We start from the raw sequence: 13810 nt of genomic DNA on the forward strand, positions 1-13810 counted from the left end.
TTTAGTATCTAGGCAGATACTAAATTTGTTTCAAACATTACAGTTGAACAACATATTAACCAGAGAAACAAATAACTCCATGCTCCTTGTGTGTGCATTTAGGTTACAATAATTCAAACCTATGAGAAGTGCCACTGAGTATTCTGCTTTGGTTTAATAGGGCTGGTTGGTTTGCTGCACTTCGTGAACTGCTGAAGAGCAGAGGGATGAGAGCCAACCTATTGTCAGCATTGGGCTTTATTCCTGACATGTGTTAATCCTCCACTTGGAGTACTCGTTAACAACACTCATGGTTTGTTGGATTTTAGCAGCAATTTTCTCATGCATTGTGCTCCCTACATTGTTTACTTCCTCAATAAGTGTGATAATATTCCCAGGTTTCATTGATTGTTTTGGCTTTTTTTTCTTTTTTATAAGCGTTAAAAGAGGATTTATATGAAAATTGAATGAAATGATTTCATTTTGTTTTATGAATATGCTATTTAGTGGGGCCAGCCCGGTGGCATAGTGATTAAGTTCATGCGCTCCACGGCCTGGGGTTCACAGGTTGAGAACCCAAGCAGACTTACACACCGCTCATCAAACTGTGCAGAGGCGGCATCCCACATACAAAATAGAGAAAGATTGGCACAGATGTTCGCTCAGGGACAATCTTCCTCAAGCAAAAAGAGGAGGATTGGCAATAGATGTTAGCTCAGGGCCAATCTTCCTCACCAAATAAATAAATAAATAAATAAATAAAATAAAATAGAAGCAACTCTGCAATAGGCAAGTCAAGCGTCTGCTGAAGTGAATGGAGAAAACTATGCAACTCAGGGATGGACACCAGGGCAGAGCAGGATAGATGGCACGTGCGTGAAATCTGTGGGACGCGTTGAGGCGCCCTGAATCATGTTCCGACAATTCACTTTCTAAGATGTTTGAGTCACTTCTGTAAAGACGAGAGCATGAGTTTACTGTTTGTTTTTATTTTGACATCTCAGTAATAATTTTAAACGAATTTAGTGAATCAAAAAAGCCAATCAAATTTATTTCCCATTAAAACCATATATTCCTTAAAAGCTAATAACTATGGATATTCTTGATGAGTTAATAAATACTAGAAAATTATCATGAATTTAATGGTATAATTATCATTAAAGTGTCAGGTACCACAGCAATGATCTCCAGATATGATGGAATCTGCATAAAAAGGAAACATAAAAGGACGAAGGAAATAGCTTTTTTCTAACACTAAACATCAAAAACATAAATGTTGAAAGAGCAGAAATGAATATTAACTAGAAATAACCCAGAGTTCAAATATTTCTATTCATCTGTTGCTTACTTGATTCTGAAGCATTTTTCTGAATTTAGGCATTCATAGTGTAAAGCACTTTCCCATTCAACACTGTAAAGTTAATTAATTCCAGTAATTTAAGATAATAGTTAAAGGTAAAATACTATTTTTAAACCACATTACCTCAGCACTAAATAATTAAGAAATAATATTTTGAGCTAGTTTGCCAAGGGGGAAAAATGTATTTAAAAAACGTTTACTAAAATGAGGGAAAGTTTGTGTGATTTATGAAGTTGGAGCCACATCATTTTTACCCCTTAATGCAAAGTAGACATTACTCTTCCTGCCAAATTTAGAATCAGCACTTTACGTAGTCTGAAAATATGCAGATAAGAAGGAAAGAGGGAAGACAGAAGATGACAGAGGGTGATGCAGATCGAGTGTAGTGAACTGCAGAGCCAGTGAGACAACAGACAGAGCCATCAGGATTGAAGAGTGGAATAGGATGAACTATGTAGTTTTAGTTTGTCAGGTCAATGGCCAGATGGTTTAAATCTCTGTGATCAGTGGCAAACACACCAAGGTAAGGAGGATAGCATAATTCTGAATATGAATTTTGAAGTCTGAGAGAAGAAATTTGGACACCAGCTTTTTTGCTTGTTAAGAGTTCTAGACACTCCTGGTATATCAAATTGCCACACATTTACCAGCTTTACACAACATAAGTTTACTACCTCACAGTTTCCGTGGGTCAGTGTCCAGGTATAGTTATTCGAGTCCTTTGCTTAGAGTCTCACCAGGCTGAAGCCAAGCTATTGACTGGGGTGTGATCTCCCCTGAGTCTTGGGTCCTTTTCCAAACTCAGTGGTTCTCAGCAAGATTTGTTTCAGTGTGCTGTAGGACCTAAGTCTCCGTTTTCTCACTAGCTGTTGGGCAAGGACGACTCGCAGCATCCAGAGGTTGTTTTTAGGTCCTCGCCACATGGTCTCCTCTTAGCATAGCAAGGCGGTTTGCTTCTTCAAGGCCAACGGGAGAGCATCTCCTGCTGCAACTGGTCTCTTTTAAGTGACCATCGAATTAAGCCAGACCCATCCAGGATAATATTACATTGGATAAATCAAAGTCAACTAATGAGGGACCTTCGTTACACATGTGAAATCCGCTTTTCAATATAATGTAACATAACCATGTGAGCAAGATCCCGTCATATTCACAGGTCTTACGCACGCTCAAGGGGAGGAGATTTTACAGGGCTTATACACTAGGAGGTAGGAATCTTGGGACCATCTTATAATTCTGCCTACCATATCCACAAACCTATTTAATTTACTTGAGTAACCTATTTAAGTTCTCTAAGCCTCACGTGCCTTCACATGTAAAGTACCAATAATATCTACTTTATAAGCTTATTTTGAGCATTGCATGCAGGAATGGCTATAACATGCTTAGCCTAGTGACAAATAATCACCACTAGGTAACAGCAGCCAATACCTCTAGGCATACCAGCCTAGATTTGATGAAGTCAAGGTGCAACACGTAGAAAGTACTGCAACTGGATCAGAATTAACTAGCTCTAGATTATTTCTTTTTAGGAACAATTTAAGCTACACAATAAAAGATAAAGATCACCAGACTAGGAAAACAAAGAAGAAAGAGGGGGAGGAAGAAAAATCTAGCAATGGGTCAATTACAAGACACAAACTTAGATGAAGTAGACAAATTTCAGAAAATATAAATTAGGAAAATTGATCGGAGGAAATAGAAAATCTCATTAAACAAGTAGACATTTTAAAATTCACCAAAAGAGGTGGATTGACAGTAGGCTCACATAGACTGAAATAAAACTACTTCCAAATCTTTAACTACCCTCTTATGTCACGCAGGTGCAGAAAACAGAAAAACAGGGGAAACTACCCAACTCATTTTTTGAGATTAGTAAAACCTAGATACCAAAACCTGGCAAAGACATAACAAGAAATGCAAACTCAGCCAATCTCACTTATAATCAAAAAGGTAAAATTGAAAAAAATAAATTTCAGTAATTGAATGTAACAATGTTTTCAAAATATGTTCTATTATAAGCTGGTAGTTTTTTGTGTTTTGTTTTTTCCCCCAACAGAAATTAGAAATATGCTTCAACACAAGAAAATCTGTTAAAAAAGGAAAAAATGGTTCGGTCATCTCAGATGTAGAAAAACTTTTATAAAATTCAACACACATTCATGAAAATTCTCTTAACAAATGAGAACTTAATGGGAATGTCCTTATATTAATAAAAGCTATTTACCAAAAAAACAAGCAAACAAACAAAAAAATCCTGCAAAACATCATTTTACCAAACACAACTAGAGGAACTGAATAATAAAGCAATTGTTGAATTCTTAAAAGAACAACCAAGGCACACTGAATGTCCTAAATTATGGAACGAAGAGAATTCTGAAACTAAGGTAAGATCATAATTGGCTTTGCTTTTAATGCCAAGACACTTGCCTACTTAAATTTACATTCAGGTAAAAAGAAGCTAGGCAGAAAGAAGTATCTGGAGCTTACAGCAATCTCCCTGGAATGTAAAGAAAATGTTGTCATTCAGTTTTGTCAAGGACATAGGTCCATGATGAGAAGAGCAGAGAAGTCCAAACTTTGATGAGTAATCTTTTGGAGACATTTGTTCCCTAGGGTGAAACCACCCAATAGAAGCAGAGAGAGGCTAAAGGGAACAGCAAATCTTCAGGAGTCTTGTGGTACAGGAAAGACAGAGAGGCTCAAGGCTTGAGGCTCGAGTTAGAGCCTGCAAGACGGAATGGTCCTGCTAATCACTTCTGGTTCTCCGTTGAGACCCCGAAGGGCCACAATCTAGAAGTAAGGACAAACCAGCAAAACACCCAACCCAGAAAATGCTAAAATCCCACTCAACTAAGAAGAGGTCATCTACCCGTACTCTCTCTGCCTGCCAGAGAAAATTAAGTGCTCTTTGGAGGAAGTTAACATTAGACAGAGCTTTTCAATGTTTGATACAAAATGTATGGTATTCAATAAAAAATTAAAGGAATGTTGATGACCCAACTCAAGAGAAAAACAGACAGTAGAAATAGAGTATCTTGGGGCCGGCCAGGTGGTGTAGTGGTTAAGTGCACGGGCTCCACTGCGGCGATCTGGGGTTCGGATCCCGGGCACACGCCAAAGCACCACTTGTCAAGCCATACTGTGGCAGCATCCCACATAAAGCAGAGGAAGATGGGCATGCATATTAGCCCAGGTCCAGTCTTCCTTAGCAAAAAGAGGAGGATTGGTGACAGATGTTAGCTCTAATCCTCCTCACAAAACAAAAACAAAAAAAAAGAAACAGACTATCTAGATAGTATGGTTACTGGATGTTTTAAAATAACCATGACTAATATATTCAAAAATATAGAAGGCAATTTATAGCAACCTGCTATAAAAGAGTCAAATATTGTGGATTTGAAAATAATAACAATTGAAATTTAATAATTCAATCCATTATTTTAATAACAGAAATCTTAGCAGAGACGATTAATAGTAAATATCCAGATTGAAGTACATAATGAAAAAAAGGATAGAGAAGTCAGAAAAGAAAATAAGAAAAGAACTAATATATGTCTATTTGGAGTACCAAAAAAAGAGGAGAGAGAGAGAGATTGAATGAGAGCAATATTTGAAAAATTACTACCTGAGAATTGTTCAAAGATACCAAAAGACAGTGATCGCAGATTTAGAAAGGTCTCCAGACTGATGCTGGATAAGTACAAAGTACAAAGAAAACGTTATCTAGGGAAAAATTGCTGATGATGGAGGACAAGGAGAAAATCTTAAAAGCAGCCAAAGAACAAAGACACATTCCCTTCAAAGGGACCACTACTTCCCAGAAATGGAAGAAGCAAGAATCCAATAGACCAATATTCTAAAGGAGCAAAAGAAAATAACTGCCAACCTAAAAGTCTACGCCTAGCAAAAATACTCTTCAATTGGGAAAGGAGAATAGGCACATTTTTAGAAAATCAAAACCTGAGAATTTACTGCAGTGTTTAAGATTGTGGGGATTTGGTGACAGCCAGCCAGGATTTAAACTCAAGTTCTATGAATTATTGGCTATATAACCATAAGCATGTTACTTCGTCTCAAGGAACATCAGAAATAATGGTACCCGATGGATGAGGGTGTGAGGATTAAATGAGTACTTAGTATAGAACTTTACGTCATATCTGACTCATAGTAAGATAGCAGCAAATTTTAGCTGAAATGCCCTCGTACCCTGTGACCTGTCCAGGTCAACTGAACTACTCCTCCATCTCTGATTCCTGCTGCTTGACATTTCTTCACCTTTGCTTACTACCCCAACCTCTGCACCAACTTCCCAGATTTCATCCTTCCTCAAGGTCAAAACAAAGGCCACCTTCTACCTGAAGCCAGGATCATCTCCTCTGGTACACTTTCGTTTCTCACAATTGCTCTTCTATCTTTTATGATATTTTAACAGTACATTATTTATTTATATACATATTCTATTTTCTGCTTAGTACTTACCATATTTTAAAATTTCTTACTTATTTTATTGTGTATTTCTCTAACTTGTAAATATAAATGCTAAGAGGTTAAGGATTTAATATGTTTTGTTCATCAATTATCATCAATATATGGAATTCCATCTTACTCTTGACTGAAAGAATGGATGTTAGAGCATGAAATATATATGATACTACTCAGTCATGGAGATATAGTCATGGAGAATATTTTGTTTATAATTTCTAGATATACAATCATCTCATTTTTGTAACAAGTATATTTTAGAATTCTTTTAAATAACCTTTCCGTTACAATCAATTAACATCAGTTCTACAAATGAGGATTGAAAATCCCAATGAAAGAAAAATTGGATTGGTTCCATTACGAAAAGTGTTTACATATGGAGATCAATATATTTGATTCTTAGCCACAAAATTCATCTCACTAAAATATATCCTGTGTTCATTTTAATCTACAAAAAATTATAGAATTAGCCATAGACACAAAGATTGCCAAATGCTGGATATAACGACACTCAGGATCAGACACAAATACAGTAATCTTTATTCTTGAAAACAAAATTTTGTTAATACGATTTCTTTCAGCTAGCAAAAATGATTTATCTTGGTACTTTAAATCTAAAGCGAAATAATATGTATTATTCTGACAGAAAGTTAATGGAGTATTTAAAAACAATTTCTGTAAAAAGTTGTAAATGCTGAATTTGATTGAACAAATTTTGAAATACGGCCATAAAAATACATGTTAAATTGAGTGATACTTTCACGGCAGAACTGCTTTAGAAAAACACAATTTCTTTAACTTGGGAAAATGTAATATAAATATATAAAGAGAATGAAAAAGCACATGTTAGATGTGGACATTAATAGAGTATAAATCAAACTATATTGACCTTTTAAAACATTTTATAAAGGAAATACAAACCTGTAAGAAACTTAGTCATTGTTTTTGTGTAAAGATTTTTTGTTAGTAATAAGAAGAGCAAATTAGTATTTTAGTGGCTATTCTAAATGAGGAAATGGCATTAAATGCAAATTTCCACTGGCTTTATTTCCTATATTCTAGTCAACCTACTAATAAAACTCATATTGTTTTTTTCCAAATAATCTCTGCTCTTTGTTGACTATGATATATCTGACCTGTAGTTTCTATTAGCACCCATTCCTTATAATTTTGGTGTCTTATTGCATGTCCTCCCTTCATAAACCATTTGTGATCCTGTCAAAGGGTTCCTTCACCTTTAACAGTGTTCTTTTCCGAAAGAGTTTAAATCTTGACTAAAACAGCTTAGGCTACCAGTACCAGAATTTTATTCTTTACTAATCATATCGCTACCATGGGAAAATAACTCATTTGCCATCGATGTGTACCATTTAAACACATTTCTTGTATCTTGAATTCTGCTTTCCATATTTACTGAATTTGACAACTGGATATACAGTCTACTACCCAGAGCTTTATTCCCAGGATATATATAATATTTAAGAATACAAAAAATAAAATCTTCTGAGAGACTATCACAGAAATTAAGACTATGCCAGCATATGAATGCAATTCTGCGGTAGTTAGTTTAGATGTTTGAACAATTACTTTCTAGTCTGAAAGTCATATGACATAGATAATGCAAGCACACCATGGACTAAAAATCACTTTTTTTCCCATCAGGCTTTTTCTGAAATATTTCACAGAAGGATAATATATAGTCCCACTCCTCATACTTAGTTATCTAGCACATCCGATTCTGGTCTAGAGCGCCACTACACGTAGACTATTGAGCAACTCATCTAAGTGGTCATAACTGGTCTTAACTGTTAAATCAATAAATTTGGACTAGGTGATTTCTACTAACTCTTTCAATCTTAAAATGATCATATTTTTCTTTTGCTTTATTTATATATCCTAGAAGAGCCAGGTGCTAACAAGGACAATCTCTCTACTGCGCCAAGCATTCCCACCAGCTGTCTAAAGTGTTCCTGGGCCGGCCCTGTGGCTTGGTGGTTAAGTGCGCGCGCTGCGATGCTGGTGGCCCGGGTTCGGATCCCGGGTGCGCATCGAGGCACCACTTCTCCGTTCATCCTGGGGCCGAGTCCCGCATACAGCAACTAGAAGGATGTGCAGCTACAACATACAACTATCCACTGGGGCTTTGGGGGGAAAAAATAAAATAAATAAAACCTTTAAAAAAAAATAAATAAATAAAAAAATAAAGTGTTCCTGTTGATACGTGAACTCCTGCTTAACGAAGTTATGTTCTGAAATGACAGCTGGGAACACAGTAAGTGGATTACAACTTAGAATTTTTCTTAGAAGAGCCCCTGTAAAAGTTTCTCTTTGTTTCCCATCCCTTACACCAGTTCATGAGGCAAAATGTGTTTTTAAGAACACAAAAAGAACAATGTTTTATGTCATAATAATTAATATTTATTCGCCAAGCACATAGGAGAAACTAGTCTTAATGTGTTTCGATTGAACAAAATCAGTAGCCATTGTCATATACAGAAAGGAAGCAGAGTCTCTAATGGCTAAATTTTGACTTGTGGTTTGAAGTTTACAGTTTTTCAGACATTTTCTTTTTATCTTGTTACTATAAATATTTATAATGAGAGGCAGTTTCTAAGTATGAATAATAAAAGTAATTTGTGAGTATGTGGTATATGGAATCACTACTTACTTTATAATCATACATCACATAGTCATTTCCTTGTAAAATTCTAAGCAATCATCTCCAAATTTTAAGACAAAAATAATTTTGGAAGAATTTTTCACAGTACCTTCTTAAATTACTCTCCATGATTTCTTCACTGATGGACATCCCAGGTGACCTAATATAGATTTTCATATACCTTTCTCTCTTCCAATATAACTTCCAAAATATTTAAATGTTTGTCTTTTAATCTTTTTCTACTCTCAGGAAAGCCAAATTGTGACTCAACTTACATCTACAAATCTGAATCTGTCCTCAAAAATCTTAGATGTCACTAAATAAATCCATACCTTCTCACTTTTGGCATTTCTGAACTATTGATTCAGGATGTAGTCCTTTAAAGTCATATTTCTCAAAGGAATATTTTGCTGTTGGTCAAACGTGTTGTATGTACTCATTGTTGCAAATTATTAATTATTCAAAGAAATTTTGGCATAAGTGAGAGAAGTCTTGTTGTGATCATCTGACACGAGTGAACAGGAACAGTACGTGAGGATAAATTACCCTCTCCCATACTGCCAATTCATGTATATATATATATATATGTGTATATATATGTGTATATATATATAATTCTGTTTAAAATACTCAACAGGTACATGGGAGCAACATTGTTTGCTTCTGAGGTATCTACAGGGTAGGATGGTACTAAAAATTTCATGCCTCTTCATTACAGAGGTAGAAGTCCAAAAGAAATTTATAAGACATTTTCACATATTCTACTCATTTTATCACATTATTGAACCTCTCCCACCCTCAGTCCACCCATAGCACTTTACAGTGTTCAGTAGGCTTGAGTTATAACTTACCTTCTGTTTTCTGCCCATATGCCATTGTGCAATTTACTTAACTATCTTCTCTTTTATAAAACTAGGCTAAGTATAGGCTTATTTGTGGGATATATCTTCTGAAAGCCTTTTCTGTAAGCTCATATATTGAAATTCATTACAGTTTAGCTGTCATTATAATTATCGTATTGTCCCATCATTCAGTGAGCACTGTGAAATCATTAACCCAGAATGCCTCGTCTTCACTTCCAGTGAAGCATAACCGCAAACCAAAAGCATAACTGCAACGTAGCTCTTAGTTCCCCCGAAATACTTTCAACCTCCAAGAGCTCAAGTCATGACATCCCAGCCTTTGGCACCATCTCTTAGACTCTCATCTCTCCCAAACCTTCATTTCTAGTCAACTTTCTGTTCTACTTTTACCAAGACTTCCCGTCAGTACCCCTGCTCTCCAAGTATCTCTGACCAAACCGTTAATTCTCTGGCTTCATTTTCCAGCTTAAACATCATTTGGTGTTTCTAAGATGGGATACCTATACGCTTGGTATCTGAGAAGTACAGGTTTATTTTAACATTTCTTTATTGTTACCCTAAATATATTAGGAAAACAGAGCAAGTGCATCAAAATCTGAATACACTACTTAACAACTAATTTATTTTAATAAAGCAATTGATTTGATATAAGTGGTAAATAAACTTGCGGCAAAACCACAAATTTCTCTAATCTTAATTAGCTGAATGAGGCTGAAAAACAATGTGCCCCTGGCCCTCCCATTACACGTGTCTCTGTGGCACTCTGTTATTGTGCCCAGGTCTGTTTGAACAGCGTTTCTTATGTAGTTTAAGATACTCAGAACTGTGTGATATTCATATGAGTGCATACGTGTGTGTGAGTGCGTTATTATGAGTTTAGTCCACAGACAATGGTTTTCCTTTGGCAGACATTCTTTCTCTAAGTATGGTAAGCTGGTATTCTGATTAGAAAGCTTACATACCAAAGATGGTTACCACACATACTTTAGTTATCTTTATCTGTGACCAATAGCAGTTGCTTTCTAATTAGTATGATGTAAGTTAAGAATATGAATCCATTAGTGAAATTATTATTCAAGCTACACGGACAGATTAAATATTTTAGAGACATCCCTTGCTCCTTCATGACCATGGTGTAGAGAGCTCTATAGTCTGTGGCCATAGAAATGACAATACTGGTTAAATAAATTATCCTGTGCCCCTTTCCTTGTTCAGAGGTTTTTCACTCACTTGCCTCTGAAAGATGCTAAAAATGAATCCAATAGCTGGAATATTGTCACTGTTACATAAGGGAAATTCTAATGCAAGTAATTTCTGAGACCACCAAAAGATAGAGAATGGGGAATCATTAATGTCATAAATGCCAGAACAATAACATAATTCAGCTTACCTTGTTTTATATTATAACCCTGTAGTGAGGTAGTAAATAACGAGGTAACTCACATTTATTTCTAACTGTTTGTGGCTATGGGGACCTATCAAGAGGAAAACAGTAATTGGTATGTTTAAGGAGATTTCAGGTTCACTTTCCAAAGCTTTAAAGTACTATTGCTGCTCACCCTCGTCAGAAGATGGCAACAGGATTTCTCTCATTTTACCACAATTTCATTGAATAATTAATAATTTACAACAACAAATAAATAAAACACCAGCGACTAACAGCAGAACATTCCTTTAGAAAACAAACTATTCATTTTAAGTTCTATCATATTATACTATATTATATTAATTATGGTCATTTAATATTAGTTGAAACATGCATGAATGCACTGCCTATTTTTAGACAAAAGAGGTTAATACTTTCTGTTTAAAAACTTAGGAAGTAATGGTTATTAAATGGATTTCACAAAGCCTGACATCTAGTAACTTCTGAACAAATCATTATCCTTTATAATTATCACTATTAATATGGATTGGTAGTAAATAGATATTTCAAAAACTTTGAAAATTAGATATATATCATTTGGAGTTTAAAATAAAAAATTAGTCTAATGTTCTTTAGTGAGTTTTTAAAATAAGATATTCAATAATAATCTGTATTCATATAAATTGTAAATGAATTTTTATTTCTACCATTTAATTTGGAAATAATTACCTTTCTAATATCCCTCTGACTTCTTTTCCCTTAAAGAAATTAATATTGTTTTTTTAATAATTAAATGGTTATGCAGTATTCTTTATTCATTATAAAAGTCAACTTTTTCAATTGATTTCTTTGAATTGTTAAATATTTTACAGTTTTGTGTTGTTATTAATACAATGTGTCAATTTCAAATGTCTTATGTTAAATGATAATAAATATATTTACTTTTGTTTCCTTCCCACTGAGATTATTCAAACGTGATAATTTTTATTCAACATTTGTTAATAAAATATTTTATATTTGGCAAGGTAAATGTTTGTGAAATTTCCTATCACAGTGGCTGGCACTGGAAAACAGTTCACCACAACATAAGCTTTACCCTTTGCTCTTGAGTGATGTAAAGAAATACAAAATTAGCCTTTTACCCTCAGAAGAAAGGGCATGGTAAGTTTATATTAATAACATTAATAACAATTGAATTCATAGAAATGAATTCTGCATAAAACTATTTATATACATACTCAAGAGTAACAAATAATCAGAACATCATGGTATTGACCATAAAAGAACATAAAAATACCTATTGCCTGTAGGCCTTCTTTTTGTATAAAATGTTATATATGTTACAGATCATGTAAGGAAATGTGTTGATATATTTGTAAAAGGGCTGATTAGCTCAGCATAAGTTGAAGAGTCACAGGATGAATAAGGATCATTCAAACTTTTGGTTCTAGATTTTTAATGAGGAAAGCAATATTAAACAAACAAAAAACTACAAAAAAAGTGAATTCTCTAAGTCTAAATTACTCATGAGTACCACACTGGTTTCATATTTTTTATTAAAGTTATCACTAACTTTTTTCACATTTATATTCTTACCAGGTCTCTTACAAAGTGTATTGGCAATTCAATTGATTTTATATTTTCCTTGGTTGCTGATTTTTTATTTTTTGAGCAGGAATATTTTAAGATATATATTCATAAATATATACAAATATATATATATTTATACACACACACATGCACAAATAGAGCCATAACTGAAAATAGAACATATGTTACATGTTAGAATTGTATAGATTGTGAAGCAATTTATGGCTTGGAATTTGTTGCTAAGTTCCGTCCTCTAAAAATCTGGTAGTTCAAGAAGTGTTTAGTAGTCTACTGGCTGCCAAAAAGTGTGTGTGTGTATTTATTTTGTATAGAATTCATTTAAAATGCTTATTCAGGCCTACATCGGGAGAAGTCAAGATGGCGGCGTAGGCAGGCTCTGCACTCACCTCCTCCCGCTGACACAGCCAATTTACGACTCGTGGAAAAATTACCCCTGAGACAGAACTGAAAACTGGATGAGAGGAACTCCTGCAACAACGGACAATCCTAATCGAGGTGGAAGAGGCAGAGACTCCCTTCTGGAGAGGAAAAACGCCGCCTTCACCAGCCGCCAGCTTCACGGTCGCCGGGAGCAGCCCAAAGGCACGCAGCCTCCCTGGAGGAGCAGGGCCCTGAGCCGGGAGCGCCCCTGCTGTGGGCATTTTGTGGACCCAGCACAACCGAGACGAGTGGCATAATATCTGACTTTGCTGCTACTAAAACATTGGGGAGCACCCGCAGAAAAGCTGGCTCACACAGAAATTAACACTGGCTCTTAAAGGGCCCATGCGCAAACTCACCCATTTCAGAAAGCATCCTAAAGTCACCAGAAAGAAAGGTTCATAGGGTTTTGGTGAAAAGAGACTCACCTGACAGGCCCGGAGTGCATCTCGGTGAGGGGTGAGACCTCTCCAGGGACTGGGACATTGGCGGCGGCCATTGTTGTGGCCCGGTGTGGGCGTGCTGACACAGACGCCATTGGCATTCTCCCTGGGGCCTGCTAGCCCAGGTCTGCCCCACCCACTAGAGCACCGATTTAATCCAGCTCAGCCAGGGCAGGCAGCCCACCCTAGAGACTGGCCCCACCCAACAACAAGCCCTCAGGCAACTTGTGGGCCTGCATAGATTGGTGACTGGATTCTCTGCAGCCTGGCAACTGAGCCCACTTCAGTGGGGCAGGGCGTGCACAAGGAGTGGGTAGAGAGTGTGGGGCAGTGGTGGAGTGTGTGGGGCTCCCACTGTGGAAAGACTGGGTCCACTTCAGGAGGTCAGGGCGTACACACGGGGCAGGAGTGTGTTGACTGTGTGTGGACCTGTGAGCAGCAGGGCCGCTTTGAGAAGCTGCAGAAGAATTGTGCTTCTCAAGGACCCACATAGGGGGTTTGCCCCACCTTCCAAAGTCTGAAACAATTGGGTGCTCCTGTGCCTGAGGCCAGCCCCACAAAGATGCAATCCTCAGAGAACTGACAAGAGACCTAAAGGCTGGAGGTTTATAGCAATTGTAAGCC

The 13810-nt window shown here is 36.2% G+C and overlaps 1 protein-coding gene across 1 annotated transcript in view; it reads right to left on the reverse strand.

Moving 5' to 3' along the window:
- Window positions 1–13308, reverse strand: part of EYS (EGF-like photoreceptor maintenance factor) — a 332267-nt gene extending 318959 nt beyond the window's left edge. The window contains exon 1 of the mRNA XM_087438772.1: window positions 13172–13308. The gene's annotated coding sequence lies outside the window, so the exon portion shown is untranslated. The remainder of the gene's footprint in view (window positions 1–13171) is intronic.
- Between the last annotated feature and the right edge of the window lie 502 nt (window positions 13309–13810).

The sequence above is a fragment of the Ceratotherium simum genome, chromosome 13 (genome assembly GCF_057802395.1).
Source record: "Ceratotherium simum simum isolate JZ-2026a chromosome 13, ASM5780239v1, whole genome shotgun sequence".
Lineage (NCBI taxonomy): Eukaryota > Metazoa > Chordata > Mammalia > Perissodactyla > Rhinocerotidae > Ceratotherium > Ceratotherium simum.